The 14,579-nt window shown below is 41.6% G+C and overlaps 1 long non-coding RNA gene across 1 annotated transcript; it reads right to left on the bottom strand.

Annotated features, from left to right (window-relative positions):
* Positions 1-328: 328 nt before the first annotated feature.
* Positions 329-14,317, bottom strand: LOC142742007 (uncharacterized). The gene is made up of 3 exons (XR_012881263.1): positions 14,262-14,317; positions 11,227-11,280; positions 329-681 (listed from the first exon to the last, which is right to left on the bottom strand). It is a non-coding gene; the product is annotated as an uncharacterized LOC142742007 (long non-coding RNA).
* Between the last annotated feature and the right edge of the window lie 262 nt (positions 14,318-14,579).

Below are 14,579 nucleotides of genomic sequence, written 5' to 3'. Positions count from 1 at the left end.
ACATAGGGTTCACCTATTCCATACTTGAATAAATCAATCACGAACAATAAATAATCATCCCATTTATAAGATTAGGATACCCCATATATCCAATAATTAAAGTATTGAATAAGTACATCAATACACACCCACGTAGCTTAGAAACATAATACTCCCAATACTCCCAATGTATACATCTAGCCCAGACCGCCCAATTTATAAACAGTGATGAATTCATACTATATATATTTAAAAAAATAATAATATAAATACATGTCACAATAGTACATATATAAATAAGTGATAATCACTGATAGTAAAACAGTAAAATATCCCCCCCCCCCCCACATATACCAATAATAACACATTAATCAGATACGTCAATGGATACAAGGGAATACACATACGAATAGTAACACTGACTTCACTATGGTTCTATAACCAACTGAAAAGATGCTATATATATCCGATCATATAGATACCCATAGGGATACATTGCATACATTAAAGGTTAGTGTCCATATGGTGAGGTACACATCACAAGGGAAGGATATTTACACACTGCCCAAGCATAACAAATACAATTTCCACACAATGGAGATGGGAGGACAGATGTTGTGCAAATTGTGCCACGAGGATCCAGAAAATTCCAGCCCAATCCACGAAGCAGGATAGCGGGTACTTGATATATCAATATAATACCTAATAGAAGGGACATATAGAGCAACACAAAATGAAAATACAAAAAATATATAAAATATAATAAAATAATTAAAATATATAAAATAAAAGCGGATGGACGGAAGAGATTGTCGAATACGTTTTACAGAAATGGAACAAAGCTAAGATTTTCGTTAAGTCCCCTTGGTGTCATGGATCCCAACATGACAATCCATTTGCATTCCCTTTGCGCCAAAACCTTCTACACATTCTCCCCCCTGATGCCACAGTGTATCCTATCAATACCTCTAACCGAAAACGTTCTCGGATTGCAGTCATGGTACCTCTTAAAATGCTGAGGTATGGTTTTCAGTTGTGTCGGGTCATCTACATCCCTGGCCCTAAAATGTCACGTACATGTTCTCTAGTACGGATTCTCAGTTCTCGAGAAGTCAGTCCGATATATATCTTTGGGCATCCACATGTAGCGTAGTAAATCACATGTGTTGTGCTGCATGAAATATATTCACGGATATCGAAGTGACGTACTCCGTCTGCTGAGGAAAAATTAGTTGCCCGACAAATGTTGGCACATGCTCTACATTTACCACAGGGATAGCATCCCTTTCTGGGTCCACGAGAACCGAAAGGTGATATCTGACGAGGGACATAGTGGCTTTTTACAAGAAAATCCCTCAGGTTCCTTGCTCTTCTCGCAGTCATCAGAGGTCTATCAGATAGACTCTGAGCTAACTGTGGTTCAGACATAAGAATGGGCCAATGGTGCTCCAAGATACTCCGCATCTTGTTCCACTGCCCATTATAGGTAGATATAAAACGTACCCCGGATTGATTGTCCAATTGTTTTTTAGGTTTAAGGAGGTCATTGCGCAGTGTCGTTTTTGCTCTCCTATAGCCCAACTTGATGGCCCTATTACTATATCCTCTATCCCTGAATCTATTCCTCAGATCTGCTGATTGGTGTTCAAAGAGGGCATCAGACGAGCAGATCCGCCTCATCCTAAGAAACTGACCAACCGGGATGGCTTTAATTGTGGATGGAGTATGAGCCGATGAGGCATGCAGCAGCGAGTTAACCGATGTGGACTTGCGAAATACATCTGTATGTAAAAAGCCTTGACTGTCAGAAAAAATCTGTATATCCAGAAATTCCACTTGGTGACGATGATATTTATATGTTAACTTAATATTAAACGGATTACGGTTAAGCTGCTGCATGAAACCCATCAGGTCAGACTCCAATCCCTGCCAAATAAAGAAAATGTCATCAATATATCGCAGCCACATCTGCACCTGGTCGGCAGCGTGGGCGCCGTCCCCAAGGAAAACCTGTCTCTCCCAAAGTCCGAGAAACAGGTTCGCATAGGACGGCGCACACGCTGCCCCCATCGCCGTACCCTGCCACTGCAAATAGAAGCAGTCCTTGAATACGAAAAGATTATGGCTTAAAATAAACTGTAACAATTCAAGGATGAAGTCACATAATTGGCCATCCCGGTTGCTGGTCCCCAGGAAGAAGCGGACCGCCTCCAGCCCGTCCTGATGCCTAATGCTCGTATAGAGTGACTCAATGTCTGCAGTCACAAGGTACATATCGGAATCCACTTGGATACCACTGACCCTACCGAGGACGTCCGTCGTGTCTTTGACATAGGAAGGTAAATCATATACCATGGGTTTCAAATAGTGATCAATGAATTTGCATACTGGATCACATAATCCATCTATCCCGGACACGATTAGACGTCCCGGGGGGTCAATGGGATCTTTGTGGATCTTTGGTAAGAGATATAGGGTCGGGATTTTAGGGTCATCAGTAATTAGCCCATCATGTATTTTTTGGGGGATGATACCTGAATCTAGAGCCATGTCTACAATACTTCTTAGTTCCTGAGAGAAGTGGTCAATTGGATTAGACGGTAATTTGTCATATGTCGCCCTATCACGCAACTGTCTGAAAACTTCCTTCTCATATTTAGCTGTTGGCCAAACCACAACATTTCCCCCCTTGTCCGCAGCCTTGAACACTGCATCATCCAAGGCTTGAAGCTCTTTCAATGCCTTTCTTTGGATGTGAGTTAGGTTATCTCTATTATTTCTAATTGATAGCTTTCTAAAGTCCTCAGTAACCATCCACTTTTATTTTATATATTTTATATTCTATTAGGTATTATATTGATATATCAAGTATCCGCTATCCTGCTTCGTGGATTGGGCTGGAATTTTCTGGATCCTCGTGGCACAATTTGTACAACATCTGTCCTCCCATCTCCATTGTGTGGAAATTGTATTTGTTATGCTTGGGCAGTGTGTAAATATCCTTCCCTTGTGATGTGTACCTCACCATATGGACACTAACCTTTAATGTATGCAATGTATCCCTATGGGTATCTATATGATCGGATATATATAGCATCTTTTCAGTTGGTTATAGAACCATAGTGAAGTCAGTGTTACTATTCGTATATGTATTCCCTTGTATCCATTGACGTATCTGATTAATGTGTTATTATTGGTATATGTGGGGGGGGGGGATATTTTACTGTTTTACTATCAGTGATTATCACTTATTTATATATGTACTATTGTGACATGTATTTATATTATTATTTTTTTAAATATATATAGTATGAAATCATCACTGTTTATAAATTGGGCGGTCTGGGCTAGATGTATACATTGGGAGTATTGGGAGTATTATGTTTTTAAGCTACGTGGGTGTGTATTGATGTACTTATTCAATACTTTAATTATTGGATATATGGGGTATCCTAATCTTATAAATGGGATGATTATTTATTGTTCGTTATTGATTTATTCAAGTATGGAATAGGTGAACCCTATGTATTGTGTTTGCTATTTAAACTTTATATTTAATCCTAGTTGCACATCATCTAGTTTTTTTTTTGTTTTTTTTCTTTTCTTACTTTATGGCACATGCCTCCTCTGTGTTTGACTTGCATTTGGGTCATTTATGTACCCCTTAATAGTATCATTATCTTGGTGGCACGATTGTGTAACATACACTGGTTATTTATGTTTCTTTTTCTTTCTCCTTTATATTATACTCATAAAAGCCTGTACATACCCGTCTTCATGTATACAAATGGGAGTGGCTGTAATTTCATACCACTCCGTTTTTTCACACTAACATATATACACACTAGTTAATACATATGAAATAATTTTTCACTGCAAACACATCTATAGCCCTTTACATAACAGATACACATAGAAATACGGAGAGGTAGTTTATGACTATATCTATAGCTATATGGCTATGGCTACTGGGTTCACTAGCAAGTACAGTGTCAGCACTATCTAGAGTGGGAGGATGAGGAGACCGATTGGCGTAATGCATTGGTGTGGGGTTCTATACTCAGACTCTGGTGCCATTGTGCGCATGCCCGCTGTGGCGGCTGTCAGCGATGCTCTCCCCCTCTGCCTCCTTCGGCGCACTGCGCATGTCCGGAACTCCCGTTACGCGTCGGGAATCCGGACACGTGCTGCCGTGCCGGGAGCCGGATGTGGGGATTGCCTCGCTTCCGGCGGTCCCAGCGTGGATGCGCCGCTGTACGGCATTACAGTCTGATTGTTTGGGCATTATATAAGGGCAAACATAGGGCAAACATTAGTATACATCCCCCTGAGGAAGCACTACGTGGCGAAACGCGCGTCGGGGTCTATGCAGCGGAGCAGACACCACCTGTCTATACGTACCTGATCCTACCTATGGGTAAGCCTGTGACTTAGCAGTCATGTTCTGAGTATATTACTATCTGCTATGATATGTATTGCACCTCTGCCTACTTATAATCTGTTACCTATGGAGACATTGTTCTCTTTTCTCTTACTTTTGAGGAATGGTGTACTACTGCTATGATGATCTGTAATTAGATGCTTACTGTAATAGTCATATAGCTACCCCTGGATGATAGGTAGCAACAATAATTGATGCGGTCTCCGCTTATTATACTAGAGTTGTCTCTTTATGTTATTTTAATTATTTACAGTGCTTGTGTAATAAAGATTTAAACTTTTATATATACATTGGCGTTAAAGGCTCTTATTTGTCTCTTTGTGGTATTTTTTTTTTTATATAATCTATCTCTCACTGGTAAAATTAACCTAGCCTAAAAATTCTAGACTGTTCATGTCTTTGACAGTGGGCAAACATACAAAATCAGCAAGGGATCAAATACTTATTTCCTTCACTGTATATATATATATATATATATATATATATATATATATATATATATATATATATGTGTGTGTGTGTGTGTGTGTGTGTGTGTATATATGTGTGTGTATGTGTATATGTGTGTGTGTGTATATATATGTGTGTGTGTGTATGTGTATATGTGTGTGTGTATATGTATATATGCCTCCAATTTGTGTGTGTGTGTATATGTATACATGCCTACTGTGTGTGTATGTATACATGCCTCCATTGTGTGTGTGTGTGTGTGTGTGTGTGTGTGTGTGTGTGTGTGTGTGTGTGTGTGTGTGTATATAAGTATGTTTTTTCAGAAAGAATCATCTGTCAATGCCCTTTTACATGCTTCATCTTTTCATCCTTCTGACACAATACGTGCTATTCCAACAGGCCAATTTTTGAGGGCAAGAAGGGTATGTGACTCCCATGCCAATTTTGAGGATGAAGCACACAAATTGAGAAATTGTTTCCTACAACGAGGCTACCACAAGCGTGACATAGATAATGGATATCAGAGAGCGAGTGCTGCTGATCGAAATGTTCTTCTAACTCAACACAAATATAGGAAATCTGCAAATGCTGTAAGATTGATCAGAACCTACAATACACAGTGGGTAGAAATGAGAAAGATACTGGAAAGATACTGGCCAATTCTACTATCTGACCCCGATTTGAGAAAATACTTACCCACTAAACCCCAAATAATGGCCAAAAGAAGTAAAACTTTGGGTGATCATCTTCTTAAGGCTGGATTCACACGAGCATGTTCGGTCCGTAAAGGACGAAACGTATTTCGGCCGCAAGTCCTGGACCGGACAAACTGCAGGGAGCCGGGCTCCTAGCATCATACTTATGTACGACGCTAGGATTCCCTGCCTCTCCGTGGAACTACTGTCCCATACTGAAAACATGATTACAGTACGGGACAGTTGTCCCGCAGCGAGGCAGTGACACCTAGCGTCATAGATAACTATGATGCTAGGAGCCCGGCTACCTGCAGTGTGTTCGGTCCAGGACTTGCAGCCGAAATACGTTCCGTCCTTTATTGACCGAACATGCTCGTGTGAATCCAGCCTAAGAGTCAGTATACATCTCCTCGACCCAATCAGTATATTTTTAGGTCAAAAGGACCTGAGTGGGGTTCATTCCCCTGTGGTCATTAATCGATGTGTAATTTGGTGATGAAAACTAATCAATTTTCCGATTCGGACAACCAAAAGTGTTTCAAAGTGGTCCACTTCATTAATTGCAGCACCTCTGGAATTGTATATATGGCTTCATGTCCCTGTGGGTTGTCATATGTAGGGATGACCACTAGGGTAATGAGATTGAGAATACAGGAACGTGTAAGGGACATAAAGAATACTGGCTTTCGCAAATTAGAAAGGATAGAATGTAAGTGGATAATGAAACTGAAGACTAGTTCCCCTTTTGGGCTCAATGAAAAAATGTTGTTTGCATCTTATCTCTAATGGTTTACCCCATAGCGTCATCCTTAGTCTCTAATTTTTATATATTTTTTAATTTTTTATTTTGAATATGTTCTTCGTGCGGTGGCATGGATAATATTCAACTAGTTTGAATTATGGGGTTGTGGCTTGTTTTTGCACACAATTGTGTATTTCTTGTTACTCATATATATATATATATATATATATATATATATATATATATATTTATAGGTCTGCTATGGCATTGATATCGCCTCATCGATTATTTATGGCTGAGGGCATCATTACTGATTTCTTTTAGAGGAAGTTGGATGATTCCGTAACAATAATAGATATGTTTTTATTGTTGTGAATAATATCTTTACATTTTTGGTTCAGATATTCTTGCTTTAGGGTTTACATGTACAATTGTATATGATATGCACTATGCACTTTAAATACTACATATTATCACGTTAGCTTTTTCAAGGTTTTTTTTAGAGCCACATTGGCCATTGTTCACTATTTGACTCTTCAAATTGACGGGTTCTTTATTTATTTATATTAATCATATGTATTTTTGTTTTTTAATGCACAATAATGACCAAATATTTTTTGTATATGTGACTTGTGTGTTGGGTTATAGTGGCTGTATACATCTTATGTATGTGACTAATGCTGTATGGATTATTGGCTATATATATGGCATAGGTGTAGGTATTTTTACATTTCTTAACATAAAATACATGTGTGTGTATGCATGTTATCTTCACATATAAGTATGGATGGGTATGTACATGTTGAAATGCATGAATTTGTATAGGCATGTGGATATGCTGATATAACTATATTGTTCACATATTTTTCACTTATATTTTCACTTATTTTTTGAGCACGTGTGGTTACAGTTTTTCACCTTTTCACTTGTTTTTCACTTTATTTTATTTTATTTATCTTATTTCACTTTTAATTTGTCTGATATGTAATGATTTTGAATAAAATTATATATTAGTTATATATATATATATATATATATTTTTGTTTTTATACACAAATCCTGATCATGTATATCCCTAATTACTTATATGTATTTCCTTTAATTAGATCTGCCCAATATGATATATCAAATTATGGGCTTTTGGAGTATGGGCTGTTTTTCACATTGCTTTCCCGGAACTAAAATGGTGGTCGCGGAGCACCTATGTATGGCGCATGCGCTGGCCCGGCTTCTCTCCTTCCGGTTGTGCGTGTGATGCAGGCGCGCATGGACATGCGCGGCCTGCATCTTCTAGGCGCCGGGCTGTGGGTGTCGGGGCGGGTATATCTGCCATGGACAGGTGCCATGTATGGAGCGGCGCCAGGTGTATATCTAACTCAGGTGGGTGAATAATCTCCCTTGAGTTGGTACTATAGCCAGTGGCTATGTTGAATATTCATGTCACATGTTGTGCTCCAATTAAGAAACAGCTCCACCCTAAACATAAAAACTCCCTATAAAAGACATATCCATCCCACCACACAGTACACCTTGAAAAAGCTGACGGCGAACCGCGCGTCAGTGTTTTGTGGTGGTGATCTGGTGTGATTTGGGACTCATTATGCAGCACAGTGGTTGGTATTCAACCTTGGTAGTATCTATGTTTTGAATGGCTCTTTATCTTTGAGACAGCACTGACATACAGTATTGTACTGAGTGTATACTTTTTGTCTCTTGAAACAGTGTCTATTGTTATAGCATGTGATATTTTATGATATATATATTACTAGTGCTTCTTTGTTATATTACTGGTGTGATATGCTGTTTTGTATATTGTAGTCCCTCCCACCACCACAATGCTGTATTAACCTGTGTCATTTTAGGTCTTGATGGCTTGTGTATTCAACATTTGATTAAATATAATAAAAGTCTTTTGTATGGTACCTAAAGTGTGTTATGTTATTTCAGTTTCAACATGGTAGTATCTGCATATATATTATAGGGATTGTGTTTATGTATTGATATACGTAGATCATTATATGAATTGTGTGACAACAAAACCTATAACTAGGAGTCTGACACACGAAAAATGAGTTAAAAGATATGAAAGTTTATTGAATCAATTAAAATAAACACATGTATAAAATTTGTAGAGATGCAAACCACAAGAGAAAATGGACAACCAGAACACATGTCACACAGAACAGCACTGTGCGAACAGCCTGAACACACCAGTGTACAGTAACAGTAATAATGGTGTTCAAACAGCCAAACATGGGTCACTAAGAGGTACTGGGAGACAAATGCATCAAAGGTATATACACATTGGTAATAAGTCTACCCAGTATGTCTAGGACAGTAGTACATCACAGTTCCAGAGAGGACAAGTACATCGAGTAACAGGAACTGCAAATATAAATGTATATCCTAATGAACTGTGCATAATGTGCACATATCTCTTACCCATGACAGAGTGTAAGTGACTGGCGTCCACCCCGACGCGCGTTTCGGCCCGGAAGCCTTCATTATATGAATTGTGTGGCCTGGTTTCGTATAGGTATTGATGTATACATGCCTATTCTGTGTGTGTGTGTGTGTGTGTGTGTGTGTGTGTGTGTGTATACATGCCGTGTGTGTGTGTGTGTGTGTGTGTGTGTGTGTATACATGCCTCCCGTGTGTGTGTGTGTGTATACATGCCGTGTGTGTGTGTATGTACACATGCCGTGTGTGTGTGTGTGTGTGTGTGTGTGTGTGCCTGTATATCTAAATATATCTTTTTGTACAGTATATTTATGGTTACTTCTTTATTTGTGGAGGGCAGCAATAGATCCCGCACATGGCACCATCCAACCTAAACCCGGCCCCCCAGCGATAAGGAGAATGGGGGACTGAAACTCCCCCGAGGTTCTCCATGAGAAACCTCGGACTTCCGGGGTCTGTGTCGGCAGCTCCGTAGAAATGAATGGAGCACACGTCGTGCTTGTGTGCATGCGTGACCAGCGCTCCTTTAATTTTTATTGAGCTGCTGGAGGCAGACGCCGGTAGTCCGAAGTTTCTGATGGAGAACTTCCAGGAATTTCGGTCCCCCGTTCTCCTTATCGCTGGGGATTCCAGCGATCACACATTTATCCCCTATCCTGTGGATAGGGGATACATGTGTTTTGTGGTACAACCCATAGGCTACAGGCCGTTTTTTTTTGTGGGGGGGGGATTAGGTCTGTATGGCGTTATCTACAGAGAGGACTACATGGTGCTATATGCAGGGGGGCTGTATGGTGCTATATACAGGGGGCTGTATGGTGCTATATAAAGGGGGCTGTGTGATGCTATATACAGGGGAGTTATATGGTGCTATATACAGGGGGGCTGTATTGTGCAATATACAGGGGGCTGTATGGTGCTATATACATGGTGGCTGTATGGCGCTATTTACAGGGAGGGGGCTGTATGGCACTATCTACAGGGAGGGGGCTAGATGGCGCTATCTACAGAGGGGCTGTATGGCACTATACACAGGTAGGCAGGGGTGAACCTAGCCCCTCTGCTGCCTGAGGCAAACTATAAAAAGGCACCCCCCCAATCTATCAGAGTTTTCTCATTACTACCTTTACACATCAAACACGCAATATATAAAAAATAAATAAATAGGAAAACATTTGTTGTTTATTTGTAAAGTGCTGTTTAATGTATAGAGAAGATTTAAAGAACTCTTTTTACTGTATTACTTTAGTATCATAGATCAGCAACGCAGCATTAACACTGAAAATGGTTTAACATCTTCTATGCCCCCTTTTTATTACCTAATTGACTTATGATTTTTAACCGAGTTCAGTGGCCCGGCGTGGTTGGCATGATGCAGTGACGTCATCGTGCCGGGCAGTTGACATCATCAGCGTGCTCCCGATCTCTTGTAGGCCTCAGGCCTAAACCAGGCTGTGGCCTACAAGAGCAAACGGCGGAGCAGGGGTTTCTATAAATAAATTTTTTTTTTACATTTTATACTGCTAACTTTTTTTTGGTAGGTTCCGCTGGACCGTTTGGACTATGTCATAGATTCATTGGACTACTTCAATGATCTACTTTAAAAAAAAAAAAAAATTGTGAAAGAGGGTTGCATGGGGGAGTTTTGATTTCAATAAAAAAAAAATCTTATGTCTGGTTTTTTTTAATACTTTATTATGGCCTTAGTAATGGCAGCTGTCTGATTGACAGCGTTCAATTACTAAGGCTGGGGCTTAGCATTAGCCAGTAAAAAGGCTATCACTAACCCCTATTATTACCCCGGTTCCCACTGCCGCCAGGGATATCGGGAAGAGTCGAGTACGATTCAGTACCTGGCCATCTGAAACGACTGTTAGGCCGCAGGCTGGTATTATCAGGCTGGGAAGGGCCAAAAAAGTGGCCCTTCCCACCCTGGGGATGCTAGGCTGCAGCTGCTTTATTGTATCTGGCTGGTTATGAAAAATTGGGGAAACCCCTCGTCATTTTTTAAAAATAAATTGAAAAAAAAATTACGTGAGATCCCCTCCATTTTTCATAGCCAGCCAGATACAATAAAGCAGCAGCAGCAGCCTAGCATCACCAGGGTGGGAAGGGCCATGGTTTTTGTCCCTTCCTAGCCTGATAGTACCAGCCTGCGGCCACCCAAGTGCCCTTCTCTTCAGACGGTCGGGTGCTGGATCGTACCCAGCTCTTCCCGGTACTCTTGGTGGCGGTGGGTACCCGGGTAATAATAGGGGTTAGTGATGGCCTTATTACTGGCTAACACTAAGCCCCTTCTTAGTAATGGACGCTCTCGATCAGACAGCAGCCATTACTAAGGCGGTAATGAAGTATTAAAAAACAGAGACATAAAGTAATTTATTTTATTGAAATGACAACTCTTCCACACAATCCACTTTAACCATTTTATTTAAAAAAAAAAGAAAAAAAAGCTTACATCAGCGAAGTAGTCCAACGAATCTACGACGTAGTCCAAATGGTCCAGCGGAACCTACAAAACAAAAATTAGCAGTATGAAAAAATAAAATTAAGTTGGCTGCCCCCACAGAAGTACAAACATATGAATAAATAGCTACCTTCGGAAACATATTAAAATAATTAGAAAAATTAGGCCCATAAAATAAAACATATCAAATAAAAAAAAAAAATTATAACACCTTTCTTTTAAAGAGAACCTTTCATCTCCCCATACATCTGAGTGCAGCATGTAATGGGGAGGGCCACACAAACTCTGGGGCACTTTCCATTTTTTTCCTAGACTCCTTCCTTATTTCGATATCGGTGCTGTAATATTTGGTGCCCGATATTTAAATAACCCCCTGAACTGTCAATGGGGAGGTAATTTGCAAGGGGGCGTGTAACATCGCTGTGACACTGTCCAATCAGCTACAGACAGTTTCAGAGCAAGAGCTGGACAGAGAGCGCATGCGCGCGAGCGCGCAGCTCCGCCACCACTAAGGAACAGAAGAAGAGTGTGGATTCTTCTTCTTCTGTTTTATGGCATCGGAGCTGTGCGCGCATGCACGCTCTCACTCTTTAGCTCTCGGCAGACAAGGACGACAAGACTGATCTCTCACCTGAGATCACAGTCTTGTACTTGCCTGCCGAGAGCTGAAGAGTGAGAGCGTGCGCGCGCACATGCTCTCCTCTCTCCAGCTCTTGCTGTTGACATTGTCCGTAGCTGATTGGACAGTGTCACAGCGATGTTACACGCCCCCTTGCCAATTACCGCCCCATTGGCAGTTCATGGGGTTATTTAAATATCGGCGCCAAACATTACGGCACCGATATCTAAGTAAGGAAAGAGGGTAGGAAAAAAAATGTAAAGTGCCCCAGAGTTTGTGCAGCCCTGACCATTACATGCTGCACTCAAATGCAAATCTGTGGGCAGGTGAAAGATTCTCTTTAAAGTGTGACAACTTTTTTAAAAACTTTTGACATGTCAGAAGTTTTGATCAGTGGGGTCCGAACACTGAGACCCCCCACTAGTCGCTAAAACGAAGCAACAGAAGTGCTCGGGTGAGCGGTGTGCCGCTTCAATTCTGTTTGGCTTTCCTTGGAGCAGTGTACGGGCTCAATAGAAAGTCTAGGAGTCCGTACACCGCTCACTCGGCTGAAAGTCAATCATAAATGAAGCAGCACAGCGCTCACCCGAGCACTTCTGGTGCTTCGTTTTAGTGATCGGTGGGGGCCTCAGTGCTCGGTCCCCCACCGATGAAAACTTCGGACATGTCACTATGATATATAAAGATATCTATTAATGCGATTGGTGCAAGTTTTAATTACTTTTTATTGAAAATGATTTGTACTTTTTGAGATACAGCTGCTTTGTATCCTGTATACAGAGCAGCTGTATATTGCGCTGAGACCTGAATCCATTAGGTCGCCTATTACCGATCACATCTAAGTTATGAACTTAGATGTGATTGGTAACAGCTCGATCCTGCAGGACCCGCTGACCTGACGGATACAGGATACAGCGCTATATACATTATATAATATATTTATTTTAATTAGCGGGGGCAGGTTTATGGGGAAGGATTAGGGCCTGTTCACATCAGCGTTTGCTTTCCGTTCCGGGGTTCCGTGGGAGGTTTCCGTCGGGTGAACCCCGCAACGGAAAGTCAAACTGAAACCACAGCTTCCGTTTCAGTCACCATTGAAATCAATGGTGACGGAAACATTGCTAATGGTTTCCGTTCGTCACCATTCCGGCAGGTTTCCGTTTTTGTGATGGAATTAATAGCGCAGTTGACTGCGCTAATGGTGACGGAAACGGAAGCTGTGGTTTCAGTTTGACTTTCCGTTGCGGGGTTACCTCCAACGGAACCCCAGAACGGAAAGCCAACGCTGATGTGAACAGGCCCTAAGGCTTCTTTCACACTAGCATTAATATACGTTTACCTCTCCTCCGTCAGAGAAAGAGAGGATCGATACGTTAAACGGAAAGCAACGGTTCCATTAGAATTACCATTGCTTTCAATGGTAATTCTTTTGTATCAGTTGCTTTCCGTTTGTCTCGCTAAGTTTCCGTTTTTTTTAAAGGAAACAAAAGTGCAGTCTGCAGAACTTTTATTTCCGTTCAAAAGAACGGAAACCTAGTGAACGGAGACAAACGGAAAGCAACTGATACAAAAGAATTACCATTAAAAGCAATGGTAATTCTAATGGAACCGTTGCTTTCCGTTTAATGTATCGATCCTCTCTTCCTCTGACGGAAGAGAGGTAAACGTATATTAATGCTAGTGTGAACAAAGCCCAATACAAGATATTAATATAAAAAAAAAAAACCGCCAGCTGGGATTTGAACCAGCAACCTTCCATGTGTAAGGCAGACGAGCTAACCACTACACTATAGAAGCTGTCATAGACAATGCTTGTGAAACTGTAGTAGTTGAGGGTTTACTATTAGTCTCTCCTGTCTCTGCTGCATGTGGGTGGTGACTGGTCAGAGACTCACAGTCAGACTGGCTGCTGCAGCTGCCGCCTGCAGTGTGCACTGTGAGTGACTGTGAGACTCACCAGTCACATCCCTGATTGTAGCTTTCCCACGCTAATTAAGCACAGGAAAGCTACAAAGCCAGGAGTATACTGCAGGGGGTGGGGGGTAGGGGGGCGTTTTACTGACAGCAGAGGGCTCTATAGGGGGGAATTATCCCCCCACCATAGAGCCCTGACTAATTACTATACTGTATATTACTATACTATACTGAAAGGTTAGGGGGGTCTGAGCATCTGACTGACTGCTCTAAAGGGGGGGGGCAGAATCCCCCCCTATAGAGCTCTCTGCAGTAAGTCAGACGCTCAGACCCTCCCCCACCCACACTAATAGTTGCATTATAGTGATGTGAGGGCTCTATGGGGTGGATTATTCCAGCCCCATAGAGCCCTCTGCTGTCGGTAAAATGGCCAGACCCCCCCTTGCAGTATACTCACGTCACGGGTCCCGGTCCCAGCAAGGCAGGAACTTACCTCTGCTGCTCGTCGCTCCTCCTGCAGACTTGCTCCTCTCTGCCTGCATGTGCTGTGTGCAGCATCAGAGAGGAGGAGGAGTATTACAGACGTTCAGCACGTCTCTCCCCGGTCCAGTCCGTCCCGGGCTGAAAATGCCGCCCCCCCCCATTTGGGTAGGTGGTGCCGTCGGCTCACCTGGCCTCATGGCAGATGCGGCACTGCAGGTAGGGGACTGTATGGCGTTATCTACAGGGAGGGGCCTGTATGACGCTATCTACAGGGGGCTTTATGGTTCATCAATAAAGAATGTTTTGTATTTTCTTCATTATATGGTCA

The sequence above is a fragment of the Rhinoderma darwinii genome, chromosome 1 (assembly GCF_050947455.1).
Source record: "Rhinoderma darwinii isolate aRhiDar2 chromosome 1, aRhiDar2.hap1, whole genome shotgun sequence".
NCBI classification, from domain to species: Eukaryota; Metazoa; Chordata; class Amphibia; order Anura; family Rhinodermatidae; genus Rhinoderma; species Rhinoderma darwinii.
Note: the sequence above shows the minus strand (reverse complement) of the source record. Positions and strands in the feature narration are given on the sequence as shown.